The following is a 22,392-nucleotide window of genomic DNA, read 5'->3' on the forward strand; positions in this document are numbered from 1 at the left end:
GATCTCCCATCAATTTTCGAAGCCTGACGTGATTTATTTCTGCACGGCATCTATGTAATTCTCTTCGAATATTTATGCAGAGTTAGTATCCAGCAACGTCGTACATATTTGCTGGTGCTGGGGTGAGACACCAAAGAGTGTGACATTTATATTCTCACCTTTACTCACCTGTACCTCGCAAAACTGACACTGTGGTGCTTAAACTTACTTTTACATACAGGAGCATCTTTTTCAATACGATTCCTGGTGGGTCATTTCACCCAAAAATTTTAGCATGGGCTTGTAGTCTAAGAGTCAAACGGTAAATTATCAATTATAAACCGATTTTTTCTCCTTTTTATAAAACTATTTTCTCCTTTTTATAATTACATGAAAATTTTGCAAGGCAAAATTATTTCCACGTCTCCAAAATTGCAATAATTTTACACTATTTATGAGCAGATCACTTTCTACACGTGAAAGCTTGATACAATTTACTAATTATTAAGAAATTTCCAACCAAGCTTATAATGGCAAACACAAATAAAATTTATAAGCATCGTTTACATAAAGTAGAAAAAAATTACAAAAAGTAAGACATTTAACTTTCTATCTTTGGATTTTAGCTGAAACCCTAAATTGTCTCTTTTTTTCGCCAAAAGGTGGCAAAATACAATCCTTAGTATCGTTTAAAAATTATTCTCTTTTTATTCTGATAGATTTTTCTGCGTATTACGAATGATTATAATTTTGTAACACTCTGTTCAATATAAAATTTCCACCGTATTTTCTCCACAACCACCAATCTATACAAAGTGAATGGTGGAACAGTGAATTTTCATTTCATAAATAATTGAAATAGAAAAAGTGGTTGCCATTTGTCTTTAACAAATATATTATTGATATTGAAAATATATACCCAGAATCACTTATTAAAACGAGAGTGTAGAATTTTGTTAAAATTTTGTGTTTTGTATGGGGATGCTAATAATTTTACCATCATATACCTTCCACGAATTCACCCTTACTGCTGCTAGGTGTATTACTTTATAATAAACACCAATAACAGCTTTGGACCGATAGCACATAGTGGAGGCAGAAATATTCTCTGATTGCGAAAATGTGTATAAAACGTTTTATTTATTCATATTACTAAAACGATATACCTTGTATCATGTTATCGATCTCAATTTGTTATTTACAAACTAAAGCCAAAATTATTTGCTTACTTTGTGATATTTTTATCAGAATGTTTTTAGTTTAAATATAGGACTTTAATTATAAAATCAAACAAGTGAAAATAAACAATTGACTGAGTTAATTGTTGAAATATCATTCATAGACAGTGTTGATTACTCTATCACATTACACATACATACCTGATATTCCCATATAATATAAACTATACAATTTACGCCTAATTTGCACTCTCACAGGTAAACAGTGATGTTTACAAAAAAATGTTTCGTTCAAAAGTTGTTTATTTTTTGATAAGCAACATTTTTTACATTTAAACTTTTGTTCTATCTCTAACGGTTCACAAGATGGGTCCTACGGACCCAAGACCTAATTGACCTATGTTGCTCATTTATGAACTTGACCTCAATGTTTACGTCCTAAGTACGCTGTAAAAATTTCAGCTTGATATCTTTTTTTCGTTTTTGATTTATCGTGTTGACAGACGGACAGACGACAGACAACCGGAAATGGACTAATTATTTTGTTCAAAGCATCAATATTTTTAAGCGTTACAAACTTAGTATACCTTAGTATATTTCATATACATGGTATGAGAATAAACTTTCGGGAGTGAAAGTATTCTATTGGACATATCCTCCTCTTTAAGAATCTTTTTTTAAATGTTCTTAAATATTTATATTTCAGGAAATATTGCTATATTCTGAACTAGCTGTGAACTACCCGCTTTGCTGGGCAACATCCCCACTTGTACCCCTCCCTCCACATTTCCTTTCGTTGGATAACAGTTTTGTAATGTACACGTCATGCTCTTTTATTTGATACCCCACTTAGGTATTACCCCACTTAGGCTATTTGTAAATATTCGATAATTCCTTCCCACTTTCTCGCTACACCTTTCTACCCTCCGAAGGTTAAAAGTAGATAAAAACAATATATCTTTGAAGCTGGTTGTATATCGTGTCAATATTTGAGCTTAATCGATGCACAACTTTTTTATTTTTTGAAGCATATCCCTTTCAACCCCTATTTCAACCCTTTACTCTACTATAATATGGATGTATTATACATAAAAACCTTCCTCTTGAATCACTCTATCTATTCACCGCATCAAAATCCGTTGCGTAGTTTCAAAGATTTAAGCGTACATAGGGACATAGAAACAGAAAAAGCGACTTTGTTTTATAATATGTAGTGATTAGTTAAAAATCAATTCCTTCTTAGTTTTATTATTTAAATTTTAAGCGATCGTAATTTTTTGACATATATGTTCATTTGTTTTAACTACCTCATGCATTGTTTTTATGTAATAGATGAAAGAAATACTTTCCTAGTATTATAGTGAAATTGTTGTCGTTTTAAAAATAGAAGTACAAATATTTTCTGTATTAAATTATATTTAGTTCAATATATTATTATTTTTTAGAATATTCTAGTAGAAAAAAAGTTTTTTAATTCGATAATTAAAATTATATCAACGCTTTGTTTTGTGTTTTTTATACAGAGTTGAAGGGTAGATGAAAAGTATAAACAGGGTTTGTAAAGTGTTATGAAAGTTATAATATTATAAAATTATATAACAATATATTGATTGAATTTAATATATATAATGCGTTTTTCTTTTTTTCTTTCACAATTTTTTTATTATATTATCGAGTTTTTGTTGTTGATATTTAAAGAAAAAAAGGCCACCTTAATTTTACCCTCTGTCGTTAATGTATTTTTACCACAGTCAATTTGTTTCTGATATAATTCAAATATGTTGAAAAATTTTTTTTTCAAAATACACAACACTACTTGTGATATAATGTATTTGTAACCTGTATTAACCTGTAAAATTCCTTGATAATTTTAAAACGTTTTTATTAGCTTCATACGTATAGTATGTAACGAAAAATTTGAACATAATTTGACCCCGTTCAAAACGTCCGATCGAAATTTGGCATACTTGACAAGGACCGATGACAATACAATAATTTAATAAGTTTATTTGATTTTCCTGATCAGGTTTTTCAGGAATGACGATTTCTGTATCTGAAAATATATATATTTATTTGCGTTCCCACCATATTTATACTAAATTTTTTGTAAATAAATAATAGTCTGAAAAAAACACAAAATAAATAATAGTTTAAAAAAACTAAAACTACGCTTTTGTAACTAAATGAACGAAAAAGTAGAATTTATCGTTAAAAACGTGGGATGCTTTGTTTAGTTTTATTTAGTCAATATTATTATTATTCTGTAAAACTCAATCAAAGTTTACTTTTAACTAAGATCTTTGATGAAATAAGAGTTTTTGATGATATTATTTACCTGTGAGTTTGCTTTGATATTATTTACCTGTAAAAAAATAAAATTATGATTTTTTTTTCATTTTTTGGTTCAAAATTTTTCGGATTAATATAAATTTACATATATTCTCAGTGTCTAATGAATTTCCACAGGAAAATTTATAAATGAAATCGCAATTTCTAATTTATTTACTATTTTAATCGGCGGTTACAAAATATTGTAGCCCCGATATGATATTTATAAGCCAGTAGTACATTTATATGGCCATCAATTTTAACCAGTGAAAAATCTTTATTTTCTTTTCGATGAAAATCTTAAATTGAAATGAAAACAGAAATGTTTTATTTCCTTCTTAGTGACTCAAGATATGAGTAGAATTCTTTAAACTTTAATTGAGAAAACTTCATATCTTATGTTTATGCGTTCCTTATTGTCATCAAAAATTCAATCGTTTTGATCTCAAAATTGTACTCTCTATATCATTCAGCCCTTTTAATATGATAGTTTTGATAGACCTTGATGTTTTATATACTCGACAAATAAAAGTAACATTGTAAGTTTGAAGAGTCTGAATATTGGCCTGCTTGTCGGCTATTTCTAGACAGTTATCAGCTTTTTGGTGTAAGCTAGGTAAATCTTTACAAGTTACACTTAAGCTGTTTTTAATGTCGCGTATGGATTGGATAATAAAAGGGCAACCTCGGGAAGAGTCAAATATTTGAATTTCATCTACTTTACCATGGTTTAATTAGTTTGATTTTTTAGGCCCACCCAACAAAATACATTTACCTGATGCATAATACATTTTAAGAAAAATCGAGGAAGTATAGAATAATTTACTTTTCCTGGTTAGAGCGAGCGTAATAATAACATAACGTTGTACTATAAGAAAAACATGTACACATGAAAAACCGCATAGGAAAAATTTTTAACAAAAGTAGCCGTTAGCTATAATTAATAAAATACATTTTAAACATAAAACATAAACTTTTTTTAAAAATAAATTTTCTCTCCACAAGTTTTCATAAATATTGTATTAAATAATAAAACTTCAATATTATATATGTTTTTGTTATTATTTGACTTGTTAATAAAATAAACTTGTTAGGTAGAATGCGGTTTTTTTGTGCCCATCAGGGATAATATTCCTGTAAGCTTTACGGAGAAAAAGTTAATTGGACAATATTCTTATTTTATATTATTTCCTATATATTTTTGTTTTATTAACTTACAAGAGGGATCGTTACTTGCAAAATATAATTGGAGAATTATTATACTTTAAAGTGAAAAGAAAAGAAGGGTCTTTTCACTATACACGAACTTGTACTTTACTCTTAAAATTGGTATTATTTAGCACTTTCAAATTTTTGTTCGGCTGATAATTAACTCTTGGTGATAATGTCAGATTACATTTCGAAAGTTTTTGAATAATTCTAGAAAAAAATTGAATCGAGGAAAATATATTGCAAGTAGAAGCATCGGTAAATTCTGAATCGCTGAGTAATTTTTTGACTACAAATAAGAACGCCTGAACTTTAAATGGTCAAGAGAAGAAGACTGTAAAAATTCACGTTCAATCGTTAATCGTCTGATTAAACATAACCATTTTTAACCCCCGATCTAAAAAAAAAGGGGCGTTATAAGTTTGACCGCTATGTGTGTGTGTATCTCTGTCTGTGGCATCGGAGTGCCTAAACGGATAATCTGATTTTGATTATTTTGGTTTTGTTTGAAAGGTTATTTAATGGAGAGTGTTCTTAGCCTTGTTTCAATTGTGGGTTACCGTACCCGAAAAAACTAAAGATTGGGGATGCTTTTCCAAATCGGCTCAGTTTTCAAAAGGGTCTAGGCAAAAAGGGAATTTAATAGAAAGTGTTCTTAGATATGTTTCAAATGAAAGTTTAGGGCTCCGCACCCGAAAAATGTATCGAAGCTTTTTAAAATTTTTTAAATTTCACTTGTTATATTGTATTACAGTCTTTTTATTATTGTTGAAATTCATTAGCTTTAATTTATTTATTTCCAAGCTTTATTAAAGCTAATTATTTTCTTTCAGCTTCTTCAAACCATTAAAAAAACTTTTCCTTTAAATTTTTCATCGCCGCTATTGTAGTTATTAAATCCGAAAAAGCTATCTAATCCTGTGATCTTAAATGAACCACTCTGTATATTTTTTGTTTTCAATATGAACTAATTATAATTACATAAAAACTATTTTATATGATTGTTAATACTACGATACTTTCTTCCCATTCGACTACTGATATCCTTAAGGAATAATTTTGTATTATACAAGGTATTTTAGTTAACAATATAAGCTTAAAAGTTGTTTTGTTTTGAAGGATTTTATAAAACGCATATATAGATATAATTATTCTAAGAATAACTTATTTATGCAGTACGATACGGTGTTCGCTCGGCATATTTCAAGCTAAAGTTATTGGTTATATTAATAGCCGTTAAATTCTATGAACAAACTTAGAATAATTTGAGCCCGTATTAATTGGAGGCAAAAAAATAACTGATTGTCTTCTACCAATAGTATATTACATTGCTGTTGTAACCTGGTTGCACTGGTGACAACTTTTTAATCGATAGTATGTAAATCATAAATCATAAAGTTTGAAGGAAGAGGGTACTTAATACCTACTGAAAATTAATTTCTTAAAGTAATATATTGAATTAATTATTTAAAAAATTTCGCGAAGAAGTTACTATTTTGCACTATTACCCTTGTTCGTTGCAGATTACATCAATTCCTTTTTTTCTTCTTTTTGAAACACAAAATGCTGCTATTAAGAAATAATTTCTTAAATTGAAACTGAAATTTTTCTCAAAATTTCACTAGAAAAGTTCGATTGGTTCAGTGCTTGAAAAGCTTTGTTTTTCCTAATGATGCACCATTTTCTTTTACTAGAGTACTTAAATTTAATATTAATAGTAAAAAAGAAAAAATTATACATACAGCCATCTAGACTAGAGCAGATGTCTACTGTGGCTTTCGTGTAACTCATGCACTTCAAATTACAAATATATATTGACTTGATCAAACTTAATTTTATACACAATGCAACAAATGTTTTTTTTTTTTTGAAATTAAGAATTACCGGGTCATTACCTTAGACCATTAAGCTACATAGACAGAGCGTCAAACGATATTAAGTGTGCCATCATCTGAGGTAATTGCTTGGGTCAAATCCATCGTGACGGCGGTGTAGAAATGTCAAAACAAAGTGTTTTTGTCATATTTTTCTTTGTAGATGCGAAAAAAAAAATGATAAAGTCAAAAAGCGAAAAAATTCAGTGAAATCACGATGATTTATCTGGAACATTTTGTGATATGAAAATTTGATTAATGTTCCTATAAATGTCCCTATATTCAATGTATATTTCTTTGGTAAATGTCCCTACATTCTTTTAATAAATGTTCCTGGCTGACTCAAGCAAGTGCCTAAAATGTTAGCACACCTCTCACTGTACGGAAAAATAGGCGATTCTCAGTCTATGTACCTAATGGTCTAAGGTCAGCACTTACTAACTTATGGCAAGAATATAGACATATACAACAAGTTTTTACGACTAGTGCACTTTATTGATTTCAATATCTTTCTGAGATTTCTGATGGTGGTAAACTGAGCTTAGTATTTGAGGATGTCACCAGCGGGCTCACCGTAATTTAGGAAAAAATTGTACAGAAAAAGGCGGCTTTTCGTTACGCCTTTCTATAAATTCCTTGTTTCTGATGATCCAATGTTGACTGAACATTATGAAATTTTCTGTTACCTCATCGAAAACTGTCTAAACTCATACAAATGTTAAAGAAAGTTAAAAGTTTTTTTTACTATAACTAAAACAACATACATGCATACATAAAAACATGTATACACCAGAATAAGCAAGCGTATCAAACAAGGAGAGCTGTATAGAAGGAAAGGATAGAAATAGAGTGTAACAAACTGTATTAATATAACCAGCCAACTAACAACATAATCCCCTTGAGCGTTTTGTGGGCTCTAACTTCGACATCACAAATAAATATACCATGAACATTTACTCTCTTAAACCTATACTCACGAACATTCTACCTCTAAATGTTCGTACGTTCCTTTTCCAATGTCGTTTTATTTTTAGTATCACATCTTACTTATAAAGAATGGATGTCCTATCGAGTGTGCTTTTATTCGATTTTGATTTATTCACTAATGTTTGCATGCGTCCCTGCAAATTTTCAAATTTGTGAGTCTAAAGAAACAGGACGTATTTGATCGTTATTCTCTGCCACTCGTAAGGCAGGCCGAGGTATTTTCATTTTTTTTTTTCCATTTTAATTGATTTTGCGTCATTAAAGTTAAAAACAATCGAACAATCGAAGGTTGTCTATCTCCTTTTCACAAAACAAAGTTTAATATGTAATTTCTATGGCAATACCCACGTATAACGTATCTTCCACTTTGTTTAATTAGAGATTTTTAAACGTTCATATCTTGCATACACGTAAAGATTTTTTAAAAACCATCATCACTTTTCTATTCGTGAAATGAGAATTCTTCATCTGAAGTGATAAAAAAAATTTTGTCCCCATCCACTATTGAAGCCGACATTCCAAAATCACATCAATAATAATTTCTGAATTAAAATTCACTAACCATAATATTCTTTAATTAAATGCATATTCTGTTGGGGACACCCATTACTTTAATAAAAGTTAAGTCAACAACAGAAAACATTCATAACTTTACCTGTCCTATACTAACAACTGTCGAAAATATGTTATTTAATATTTTAGTTCGAAATATGATTTTTACCTCGATTTCTTAATAATTCCATTAAAATACCTTTATTTCGGTTATTTTCCTTGTTAATAGTTTTTTGATAATTTTTCCTTTTAACTTAATTGCAGGTTTTAGAAGCTTGTATCTGATTTTAATCAATATATCGCAAAAAAGTTTAATCAGCCGAATTTTTGTATTTTTTCGATCCATTTTCCTTCTTGTAGTATTTTTTATGGATCAGAAAAATTTTTTAAAATATGTAAATTACCTATTCGAAAGTGATTTCGGTCTATATTTCCATACCAATTATCGAATTGTTAAATGGAAATGATGATTTATGGGCTTATCTGTAAGTCAGGCGATGGAATTGGGGTTAATTTGAATGCATTTTTTCTAGTGTTGTAACGTTTTCAAAAAAAACCATAAAGAAAACGTCGAAAAAAGGATAATCCTCGAATTATCCTTAAAAGGATAATGTCGAATTGGCCATATTACCCATTAAAATGTAAAACTAGACTTGATACCATGACAAAATCATATCTTGCATACTGAAGTGAAGTGAAAATTCTTCATCTGAAGTGATAACAAAAATTCAGTACGATCCCCTATTGGTCGACGTTATTGACATATTTTTAAGAAAACGTGTTTTGAACTTGTGTGAAGCCACGGATGTATTTAATAGGAAATATTCATGTATTTTTGTTATATTTTTAATTCTTTGTTTACACCATTATAACAAAGTAAAAAATATAAATACTGCTTAAAAATGCTATATTTAAATGTATAAAAATATTTAAAATAAATTATAATTTTGAGATATTTAAACGCAGTTTTTTGGCGCTCTCTGTTGATAACGTATCAATATGTGATCTGTCAATTGGTGACAGTTCAATGTATAATTTACACTTTAAAAAAATGAATTTACAACACAAAATTTACACACGTTATCATTAAGTTTTCTAATAAAAAGCCGTAGAATAATAGAAATCAATGTAATACCATACAAAATGTAAGTAATTAAAACCATACGGTATGTCAACAAATTTGACAAGCCAGTACTATGATGTCACGTCGGTTTAAAATTTTGAATTTCCCGTTTTAGAAATTTTGAATTTTTCTCACTGAATTTGTACTTTTATTAATTAATTTTAAGTAATTAAACAGTAATAAATTACTAAAATAATGGTTTAGTTGAAATGTCTAGCCAATAAAGCTACGAGAAAAAAATATTTGAACAAAATTTAAATTTCATGAATATTCCCTATTATAAAACTTGGAATATTCTTTAGGGTACATAGAATGTTTGAAGCGTAGATTTTGGAAGATTGCCGAGAGGTCCAATCCTTAATATGACCCTGTAAATACTGTTTTGTTTAATATATATCAATCATTTGATGAATGTTTGTAATATTAAAATCACTTCTCCCAACTTTGCTTTTACAAAAAAAAAATTAATAAAACTATATGAAAATATGAATAATAATAATGAAAATCTATAAATAATAATATACGATTATTTCACAAATACAATATCAAATAAATTATAATTAAATTGAAAATTATTTACACAGTTTGTGGATCACAAATAATAAAAAAAAAAAAAGAGAAAAAAATGAAATTGAAAAAAATATAATTTAAAAAATTTTTCAATAAAATAAACAATTTAAAAAGCCTGTACATATGCACAACCATTGTATATTTATAATATAAATTGCATTTGAAAAAATTGTATATTATGATGCTATTGGTACCAACATTATAATCATTTGGTTAGGGAAATATGAACAACAAAAAATGTGGTTTAATACACGCACACACGACCTCTATATCTGTGAAACAATCCTTCAAACTTATCTGATCATAACATGAAACTTAAGACAATCATTGAACGACAAGAAAAATAAATGCGAAAGTAAGGATGTTTGTTTGTTTGTTTGTTTGTTACGCTTTCACGCTAAAACTAGCGAATAGTTTTTAATGAAACCGTACAGCAATATATAGCTGATATAACAGAATAACACATGAGATGTAATTTAAAAAAATATTTTTTTTTTTTTAAATTTAAAAAATTTAAAAATTAATTTAATTTGACATTACCATAAATTACAGCTTTCTGTAAAAATAGTCAATATAAAATATTTCACGGCCATCTTTTCTGATATACTCAATGAATAATTACGACCATTATACATTTAAAAAAATAGAAAACCATACATATATTTTACCTGTGTAAAACAATCCTTACCATTATTTCGAGTTTTATAGAAAGGGGATAAGCGAGAGCAATCTTTATCAATGGAGATAAAGATCGTTCCAGCATAAGCGGCAGGACATGTTCGAAGAATAATCTATGAAGGCTAACAAGACCTTTTTTAATGTTTTTCCCCCTCTAGGAAGTTAGTCGTGCGGACTAAAAGGATCGCACTCATACGACTTCAATACCACACCGATTATGTACTGTACTGCTAATTTTTATTATTGATTTGTTAATTTATATTTAGCTAAAAGATCGAATGTGCTTCAAAACAGAGAAATTATTGCTTCGACATTATTCTTTGTAAATGCTTTGGGGCTGAACAATATTTACAAAAATTTCGTTGCCATCCCAATAGCGAAGTCTGAATTGAACTGTATAACGTAATCATGTATATAGACGTAAATAAAACTATTCTCATTTAGTACCATATATGGTATATATTGATAGTGATATACACGGTTCAATGAAGTAACATCATTGATTTTTTTTTTTTTTTTTTGGTATATATGTACATTTTACATTTTGGTTGTGATATATCTAGTAAAATTATATGCATCAAAAATAATATACAAAAGACAAAGTTAATTTGTGTATGAAATATAACATAACAGTCATTTGGTCGTGTCGTTAGCTCTTCTCTGCCTCCTCTACCTTCCACATCACATGCTAAAAGCTCATGTGATGGTTGTTGATGATGACCATTCTATATATACCGGGCGTCCATTTTAACCTTTCCCAGTCAATATTTCATTCAGGTAATTGTATGTTTTTGTTTCAAAGGAGTACCACATTCAAGGCGAATCAATTCATATTTTTAAGGTGAAAATTTACACACACAACAAATCAAGTGAATATAATCAATTGGGTGAGCTAATTGTTCAAATACCCTGTATAGACAGTATCGAATACCAAACGTTGTATTGTTTTCTAAATTAGATAAGTTTAAAAAAACAAAAACGTTTATGTTAAATAAAATAGTAACTTTGTGACCGCTCTTGCGAAATTTTGAAAAATTTTCTATTTACCGCCAGCTTTTTACTGTCCGATAGATTTGATATTAAATTAGAACCAATAAATTCAATATTTGAAGCTATCTACTAATTTTCAACTCCCTATCTTTTATAGTTTTGGATTTTTATTCAGCATCCAACAAGTAATCGTTTTTAGCTGTGCGAGATACGATACTGAACGTTTGGCATACAACTAGTCAAAATACATCCAGCCATATTCAAATTGGAAATTCCGTTTAATATTTTTTTTTTTTAGCCGGTACGTGAACAAAAAATGCATGTGTTTTACCATTCTAAGTGATATAGCTATATTATTATATGTGAATTACATGTACTGTTAAAGAAATATCACTTAGAACGATTCAATTTTAGCGTTTATTTTGACTTAGAGTGTACATGAAGATCACGATTAACATACCTTCTTTACCCCAAAAACGGAATAATAATATGATTCTTTTCGCTTTTCAAAAAATTTATCTAACAAAATTTGCTTATTAAGTTAATTTCAGAGCCTAAGTACACTTTTATGTTGTTCAAACTCGAATTAATCTTTACCTTTAAAATGTTTAAAATGATACACCCGGTCGATACAAAGGTCTCGTTGAGATATTTTCGACATATATACATAGTATTAGTTGTAGTCATCATAATATGCATTAAAAGCTTACTGTCATGTCGCACACAATTTTACGTGGTGTTATACTCTCTCCCCCAACATTCATCTAATTCATAAATACGGGGGAGTGTAATACGTATAGTCGATTATATTGGACAGGCCGACTCAATGTTGGTCAATCGCATGAGTTGTATAATACCTTTTAGACAAAAATATTGCTATGAAATACTAAACAATCCAAAAGTATAGTTAGTTTTATTTAAAAGTTTTCTGGAAAAAAAAAGTTGTTCATAAACTACTTGAAGCGCGACATGGTTTTAAAAACTATTATTAAAACTAGTTGAAAGCTGCTAGAAAATCACCAGTGCAATCAACCGTTTATTTAAGTCATTGTGTAATGTTTTTGACAATTGTTTTCATATATTAAAAACGATTAAACAAATTACATGTTATTTTTTCGTAAAATTTTATGATTTTTAACCGATAAAACTTCCTTTTATACAATTTTTGGGTATTGGCATGATGCTTAAATTAAATGTTTTGACATTTAGCTTAAAAATGAGACACCGTAGAATTTCATAAATTCAGAATCCGAGATAACAATAAGCGAAAATGTCTAAAAAAAGTCAATTTTTTTTCCGAAATTTTGAATAACTTTTATTCTAATTAACATTTTTGAAAAATTCTTCCCAGGAGTTAATTTTAGAGAATAATATTATCCGTTTTTACAGTTTAAAACAAGTGAATTTTAGAAAATTTTTAAAACCCCTGATAAATTTTCCGGGTACGGAACCCTAAGCTCGCTTTTGAAACATAGCTAAAAATACTCTCCGTTAAATTACCTTTTAAACGAAAACAAAAATCAAAGTCGGTTCATCTGTGTAGGCGCTACGATACTACAGACAGACAGACCGACACACACACATAGCGTTCGTTATCTCTTTTTTTTCAGTTCAAGTTCAGGGGTTTTAAAAAAAAGCATTGTCTAGCAAAATTGGTAGTGCTATAAACAACTAAATTGCCTTTAAAAAGTTATTGCACCATATTTCGAAAAAACGGCTGAGTGGTCGGAGTAGGTAATGAGTGTTTGGCTATGGTTGAATGTTTAAAATTTTGTAACGAAGTGTAGAACAATTAATATGGACGGTATAATATAGCCTAACATGAACAATTTTATATCAGTCATAATATCGCTCTAAAATATTATTGAGGACCAATTATTATTGATCATAAAAACAGTATTTTAACTCTCATGTCGTTTTCTAGCCTAGAATATTAATGATGATTGCTACATAAATTACTCGTCCAAATTATACGAGATATTATGTATTGAATTCATTATCAAGAAAAACGGAGTACTGGTAATTATATTTTTCGATTAATCCAATTACAAAGAAAAAATTTGATATATTTTTATTTTGTAAGACGTGTTCCCTCTTTCGGAGACTGTTGACTCTACTCCTATGTTAAGAGGTCATTAAGCTTTCTTAAATTTTAGCTGTGATACTTTTAAAATTTTTGAAACTCTATTATTTCTCTGTTTATTTTCGCTGCCTATTAGCTTCAAAATCTTTGCCCGTTCTTGAAGGGTAGGCTTTGTACATAACAAATTATTGGATGTTTTCCTTTTTAACATTGCTCATGGGTATCACAGTTTCTTATTTCCTGATTATTAAAATGCAATAAAACTAAAATGCTACTTCCCAGGTTGAAAGCACTTAATTCATTTTTGAAAATTATGCAACAAAAAGAAAATATAACCTTTGAAGTGTAAGTCTTTATAAACGTCTGAGACTACAACTACTTGGATTAGTATTCCATTTACTACAAAATTTAATAACAATATTACTTCAAAAACTGTTTCATGTCAATCATTAAAAATTGCCACTTCCGTTTGCCACCTATATTATAGTTTGTGTAGGCAAATATACCTCATAGAACAATCAATGTTAAATATGATTTACTAGCATGTGCATAGCTGCTCTCAAGATTGATGTGTACGAAATAATGCTTGATCACTCCATGTGTTTAACCTTAATTATATTACAAATCCCGAATTTTGAACGAAAAATTCCAAAAATATAGTTTTAAACGACATAGAGTTTTAAAAAAAATTAGCTGCTATAAATTTTCAAAGTTGTCAATATTTAACATATAAACGATAGAAATTTAGACGACATTTTTGAATATTTTAAGTTCGCGTTTTTGCTAAAGAAAATAACTTTGCAAAAGGAAAAGTAAATATGTGTAAATAAACAAACTAAGGATAGTCTAAATAGGATGTAACGTTTGAGCCTAAATATAATGTAATTAATCGTTTAGTTCACGTAAAAACAACAATTAAAGATAAATTTTTGACGAGTATTTAATCTAATCCAGCTGCACTGTATGTTGTGGCCATGAAATTGTGGTTACTGATCCTTTGAACTGTTACACTGATATCCAATGTATGGTTGTATCATTGACAGACTTACTGATTTGGTAATATTTACAGAACTTTATTTTTTCTCAGTCTAAAATATCTCATTTTCTCTTATGTCGTTAGAAATACCGTAAAAATTCTGAGAGATAATGTACTGAAACACCAAAATTTTGAGTTATTCTGTCACACTTCTCTCTAACTTCTTCAGCAAAGATTGCTAGAGGTAGATGATTTATAGAGACACATTTAGTAACTAGCAAAAATAATGTACTCTAGTTAAATAATCGTACGGAAATTTACTCTCACATTTATGGCTCCAAGTTAGGTGTGAGACTTTATGCTCTACTTTATCAATGATCTGTAAAAACCTTGGATAATATACATTATTTAAAAATAAGTAAAAGTTTAACTTATTGATTGAAATAATCTACATTTAAATAATCGCCACAAAAAAAAAATTATCAAAACCAAAACAATAAATCAAATGCGAATAAAAAAATAAATAGTTTATGAATATAGTTTTAAATATAGAATAAAAGTGATGAATACAAAATAGGAAAAAAAATCTGAATAAACCTAAACTGTTCTAGATAATTCTAGACTACACAATAATAACACAATAACAAAAACATATTTTCTAGTCATATTATTATACATAACAACATACCTGGTGTTTCAGAATTACATTCTACTTTTCTTAGTTGGTAAATGTTTTTGTTACATAAGATGAGGTAAAATTTAAATTTACACAAATTTTTCTAACACAAGGAGTTCAAATTAAGCCAGCCACCATAACCTACTTTTTACGTGACTAAAGATAGACTTTAAAGTATTTCTGCGAATTTTTAACCGATTTCAAACAAAAAAAGGAGGAGGTTATCAATTCTACTGTTTTTTTTTTAATGTGTGTTACCTCAGAACTTTTGACTGGGTGAACCGATTTGATGATTCTTTATCTATTTGAAATATGGTGCTTCCCGTGTGGTCTCATTTTATTTTGGTCCAATTCTGACAACGGAATCCATGAGTAAACCATAAAACCTTTTTGTATTAAGTATGCACGACAAGAGGACGAATAACTCAATATCACGCCCACCGATTTCAAAGATTCTTTTTTTAGTGACAAATTAGTTAGTGTGCTTCAGATTCACTAAAAATCACAAAATATAAAAACTTTTAACAAAAATAAAATCGACTTCAAAAGAAAAACTTTTCCAAAACAAAGTAATATGCACTAAAAAGTAAAAAAATAACGATAATAAAATGTAGTTAAAATAATTATTAGCAAACTGTTCTGTCAGAGTTGTTTCCTTGGCTGACACCGACTCCAAAAATAACAATAATTTTAACTACATTATATTATCGTTATTTTTTTACTCTTTAGTGCATATTAATTTGTTTTGGAAAAATTTTTCTTTTGAAGTCAGTTTTCTTTTTGTTAAAAGTTTTTTTATTGCGATTTTTTTTTACTTCTAATACTGAGGGAAGGGTGAGTGATCGAGGAAGCTCATCGGGGTCCGGAGAATAAATATAAATATTTTGTCGATATAATTATTTAATATTTGGGAAGTTTACAGTAAAACTTATGATTGGTTACGAATTCATAGAGTTACTCCTACAATGATTACGTCGACATATTATTGTTACAGATCAAAAATATTGTTCTCAAAACTTAATGGTTTTCGATCTTTTTGTAATATATAAGTATTTTATAGACCTTCTGAAACATTCAGTAAATTGAAAAGCAACATGTAAATTCAACTTGACATCATTCGTGTTTTACATGAACGAACGAATATATTCTATGTAGATATAGTTCTCTATTCAATAATACCAACCTACATCATTTACTACATGTTGTATACAGCAATGGTAGTCGTACCAACATTATAGTGATCATATCACAAAACTCCACTATGCATGCTCTGGTCTATTTGAATGGAATAGAAGACTATAAAACCAACCATATTTGTGTGACCTGTAGAATGTTCGAATGCGGTTACTAACTCGACGAACTGACTGAGTGAAGAAGAGCATTTTGTATTTATAGTGTTGGTAATACTCTCTGTATGTGCATGTATATGTGTAGTAAACCATTTGTATTCGTTATCTTTATTCTATAGTTGCCTGTACTTTGCCTGTTGAATATTACCAACAAGTGAAATATTTTACTAAAATATTTTAGTACATAATATGTGATAGTATTTGTAGAAAGAGAGATGAAATGAATTATGTTATTATTATACTCTTGGAGTGGAATATTTAGTTTGAGTTTTCCTATGAATAGTTTAGTTGTTTAGTAAATCGTGATTGATAATATATATGCACACTGTACAGAGTGGAATGTCTGGAAAAATTCTAAGACGGTTCCATACAAATTTTTCAATGGCGTTGGCGGTATTTGATTGCCGTGATCTTTATAATTTTTTTAAGACTTCCCTTAAATATTAGTTGGTGGAAAAAAAAATTTATAAAGAAAAGCGGTTTTCCAGATAAGAATGATTAAGGTAACATTTGAATTTCAAGCACTGCGATTTGACGCTTTACTCTATCGATTTGAAATTTGTATACGTTATAGGTACTCATATTCTACCTGCCTTGGTTACTTTTATTTTTCGAAAATCCTGTTAATTTTTTCAATTTTCATTGTTCACATTCAGATATAGTGGAATACGCAAATGTACCTACGTGTGAACTATGAAAATTGTGAAAATTAACAAAATTTTCGAAAAATAAAAGTAACCAGGGCGGATAGAATATAAGTACCTATAACATATCCAAATTTCAAATCGATAGAGTAAAGGGTATAATTGCAGTGCTTGAAATTCAACTGTAACTTTAACCATTATTATCCGCAAAACCGCTTTTATTTATAAACATTTTTTTCCACCAACGAATATAAGCGGAGTGTTAAAAAATTATAAAGTTTCACGCCAATCAAATAATGATTTCACGTCATTGAAAAAAGTGTATAGAACCGTCTTAAGTTGGCACCAAGCAGAATCGTGATGCAAAACATCTCTACTACCTTAGCAACAAAAATTGTTGAGGATAATAATTACAAATGTATTGAAGTATCTAATGAAATTTAGGAAGATAATCATTAAAAGAAAAAAAAATGCAGCTTTTACTATGGAAATCAATTTGCCTTTAATGAAATGTATTCTTTCTTTAGATGTAAATACTCTTTTTCCGAAGTACAAAACTTTTTTCGTACCACGACGGAAAGAGTTGAATCACTCTTCCCGTCGTATAAACCCCCGAAAATATAATTTCTTAGTTACATCGTAAATCCAGATTGGAGTCACAATGTTTCCTTTACTACAATTTCCTTTAAGATGCCGAACCATACTACCAATAATGGTCTTACCGTCAACTATGCTTTAAAGCTCGCTAGTGCAAATTAAGACGTCTGTATAAACCTAATAAAATTTGTCAGCATTTTCAAGAGAAGATCAAAAAAAATATTATTAAATGAATTCTTTCCTAGCATTTATACATTTATTTATATCATGTTATATGGAAAATACTTTATTTAAAGTTAATTTATGTGAAACGAGTTGATCTGACGAAATTTCCCAAGAGCTGGTTGGTAAATGAACACAAATTTAAAGAATTTCTGAGAAAAATTATCAGTAAAAATTATATAAATTTTGCAGATTATTAAAATTTACTATCTTTTGAGATTGTTGGGAACTAGTTGAACCATTTTTCCTTAAGTTTTTTGGACCTTCTTAATTGATGATTTCATGCCGAGGGCATAACAAGGAACCCTTCAGAATTTTTTTCCCTAATAATTTATGAATCAGAATAAAAATATTTACCATAGTTGAAGTTTCCCTTTTCTTTATAAAGTGAAAAGATATTCACAGTAATATTTTTCTCAGTCATTTATTTTAATATTTTCTTTTATGCACGACTAAAAGTATGTTTTTTGTAGTATGTATGTGTTTCAATAAAAGGGTTTTCTCTACTTCTATACTTCTATAGGTATTACTCTAAAAAACACCTTTAAAAAGTCTCTCGTGACAATTCATATTTCACGCAACACAGATTTTATGAAAACATTTATCATATAGACATGTGATGTTTCACCTTTTTAACAGAACAAATAGCGTGCGATGTTTGTATGAATATTTTATTATCTATTTTCCTTTTTTGAAAAATGATCGTTCACTAAATTTGTCTTAAGGATATCTAGTTAGATAGAAAAGACTAATCGTTATTCATTATTCATCAGGGAATCCAAAAAAAGTTTTTAGTCATAAATCGTATCAGAATCAATAAAATGATACACTATTTTTACAATTCATAAAAAAGTTATCTCAATCGAAATTTTGGTATTTGAAGTAAAGAATTTATATAAAAAAAAGGAACCTTAAATAACAACAGTCGTTTAAATTATTTAGAATTTTTGTTACTAAATTCAATACATATTTCTAGCACATGCGTAAACATCTCTATAGTTTGAAAATTAAATATTATTGAACTTTGAATTGAGCAACTGGTTCCAATCTTCGAAATAAAAATCATACCTTTTTCATTGTAATCTTCAAGTAAAATTGCCAGTCAATAATTGAATAATAAATTTATTATAATATTTTTAAGTTCTTTTGATAATTTTTAATCATTTTTACATAAACAATATAACAAAAAAAACCTGATTTCTATGTGATAGCTGTCTTTTGAGGATCTGAAAAGCTGATAGGTACCTTAAAAATTTCTTCGTACTCAATTGTCTTTCGGAGATTCGATTCCAACTAGTGGAAATTTTGGTCAAACGGAAACTTGAAATGAAAGTTGATCGGACTATCGGACATTATGGCAATGTATAGAAAGTAGGGTTTTCATGTAATTAATCATTAAAAAGGAATCTTCTATGGACTTAAACATAAAAAAGTTCTACTTTTATATCTCATTTGCTTAAAATTTAAAAAAAAATGGTTCTAACGAGAGTTTTGTAAATATTAATTGAAAAGAAAAAAATCAAGAAAAGCTTTGTTTCCCAAGATAGACAGACACGCCCAGGCGACTATTTATTATTTTTAGTAATTGAATAATTACATAAATCCGATTACTAGTGATTTGAAATGGTATCTAAATTAAAATAATTAATTTAATGATTAAAAGTGTACTACTGTCCGATCAACAATAATAACAAAAATTAGTAATCCAGTTAAAAAACTTCGATATTGATAATACAAGCACCACTAAAGGTCTATGGTGCACTTCTTCGTACCTGCAAATCTTGGTTCACACCAATAACTTAAAAAGCAAAATAAAAAATTTAAATAAATAAAAACTCGACCGACTCGAAACAACTTGATCGATTGTACTGAAATTCCTTTCGGATCATATTGCCCGAAAATCGGACCCATTACAATAACTTCCTATTGTGGGAAGATAATAAGACTTTGTTGTCAAATCATGGTGTAAAGTTCTCTCCTGATCCTGGCTTTCTGATCACAAATATATTTATAAACAGAAAAGGAAATATACAAAGGCGTTTTTAATCCAACCCTTATTTTATGAACTTATGTCTTAATGGTAATTATTCTCTGTTTTAACAGTCAGTTGTTCTTTAAGGGTTAAAAACTAATTTAAATTAAAAAAAAATTATGTGAACTAATTGAGAAATGAAATGAAATACTAACAAATAAACAAACAAATATAGAAACAGCCAACAGCCAACCAGTATTGAATTAGTAGCCTGACAACGATTTTAATTAGAAATACAAAATTACAAACAAAGAGATTAACACAGATAAATTGTTTTATGAGTGAACTAGTAAATATTAAGGTGTTTTGAATTCATTTTGATGTGGTTTTATGTTATATACATAATATTATATCTATTTATTTAGTTTGTACAATTATATTCATTTCAATTCGTTCCAATATATAATCTGTAAATATTTACACGATTACACCCAAAAAAGAGGGTTCTGTGTAGCAGTCTATCTATGCTTGCCCCCTTCCTGTGCCTAAACAACTCAAAAGTGTTGATGAATACATTCTAATACATAATAAAGATCTTTGTGCGTCATAAAGTTATGAATTTAAGAAAATTTCATATTTGTATGTGCTTAAGATGAAGTTAAAGGTATTTTAAAACTACTTATAAACTAAAAGGTTAACAAACTGAAACTCGACTACACTCCACATGATGAAACATTCCCACAAAACGCGGGAAAAAATTAAATTAATCCTCGAATATATATAATAATTCCATTCGAAGTGTTTTGGATTAAAAGTAGTTATAATCGGAGGTCCAATTTGGCGTGAAGACAAGATCTTTCAAATGGCATGGCATTTCGATATTCCCTTATATTTGATGCTTGTTTTAATACTTTGTGTCGTTGAGCTTTAGTTTTTAACATTTTTTAAATTAATATTGTAGCTGTAATTGTTGTAGTAATGTATCATGTCTCTTGTATTGACGAGAAGCGCTTGCTTCGTCTTGCTTCTATTCAAAACAGTTTTTCTTGAACAAACATCTTTATAGTAGATAACACACCTTGGGAGCAAAAGTAAATATTGTTTTTAGCGTGTTTTCTTTCGATTAAATGCAATAATGACAAATTTCAAAGAGGAGCAAGTCAAATTGGCTCCAAAAGCTAACCCTATTCAAAAAAAAAAAAGTTGGTTTTTTTATGAGGATCTAGTTTATAATTTAAAGTGTTATTCTATCTTTTACCTTTAAAGATCTAAACTGACTATTAAAGCAACCCGGAGAACTAGGTCCAATCTGATATCAAACAGAATGTCCCCCATCAAACACTCCAACTCCAACTTTTGCTTAAGTTATTTTTTGATTGGTTAGTTAATTATTACATTTTTTAGACTAAAAATCTTTTGTAACTGATTGAAAATCCATCGTCTGTCTTTTGAATAATTATCGCGTGCCTTTTATATATCTATATCGCCTTTTCTCTTGAATATTAGTCGAAAAAATCTATTATAAATATCGTTTCCCCTTTCTTGTTGCTAATGTACAGTTAGAGTTGAAAGATATATTTAATACAGTAAATTTTTTTATCTCTTCAGTAATTAAAAGTTTGCTAGAATAATATGATTAAACAAATTAATTTATAAGTTTTAAAATGCATTCATTATAAAACTGATGTTTAGTTACTCAAATTCTCAGAAATAAACTAAGTAGAAATTTAAAACTTTGAATTCTAGATAAGTTTATAATAAATATTCTTCTAACAGTTTTCTAATATTATGTGGTTAAAATACATTAAAGAACACTTTTTTATATAATTTTGTAATTTGGAGCTTCCGTGGTGTAATATTCATTACCAATTTTCAATAAATGTATTTTTGTTTACATACAGTTTGTGTTCATACAATAATACAAATTGTTTGGTTTTGAGAGACAGCGTTTATCGTTTATTTAAATAAACGCAAGCACTATTTGAAAATTAAATAAAGTAAATTAAAAAACTACTACCATGCCGGTAATCGAACCACGAAGCTTAAAACATAAATTAATTTGGATGTTTTAATAATTATAATAATTTATTAACCCCCGAAACAAGAAGAAGGGTGTTGTAAGTTTCATCGCTGTATTTGGGTATCTTTCTTTACCATCGTAGCTCCTAAACGGATGCACTGACTTGTTGTAAGATAATTTATGGAGTTTCCGTACCCGAAACGAAACGAAATTGGTTCAGTTTGGAGAGAGCTACAAGGAAAAAACTGCATTTCATTTTTTTTTTTTTTTTGTTAATTAATAAATTTTACTTGTTATTATAATAATTTGTTTAGAAAATATGACTTCGAATGTAAGATGAATGTAAGAACCCAACTCAATCGTATTTTTTTCCTATAAATATTTA

General features: G+C 28.5%; 1 protein-coding gene across 5 annotated transcripts in view; it reads left to right on the forward strand.

Moving 5' to 3' along the window:
* The window catches only part of LOC123290557 (polypyrimidine tract-binding protein 1), a 740,982-nt gene that overhangs the window by 590,146 nt on the left and 128,444 nt on the right, over positions 1–22,392 (forward strand). The window lies entirely within an intron of this gene.

This window comes from Chrysoperla carnea, chromosome 1 (assembly GCF_905475395.1).
Source record: "Chrysoperla carnea chromosome 1, inChrCarn1.1, whole genome shotgun sequence".
Taxonomy (NCBI): domain Eukaryota; kingdom Metazoa; phylum Arthropoda; class Insecta; order Neuroptera; family Chrysopidae; genus Chrysoperla; species Chrysoperla carnea.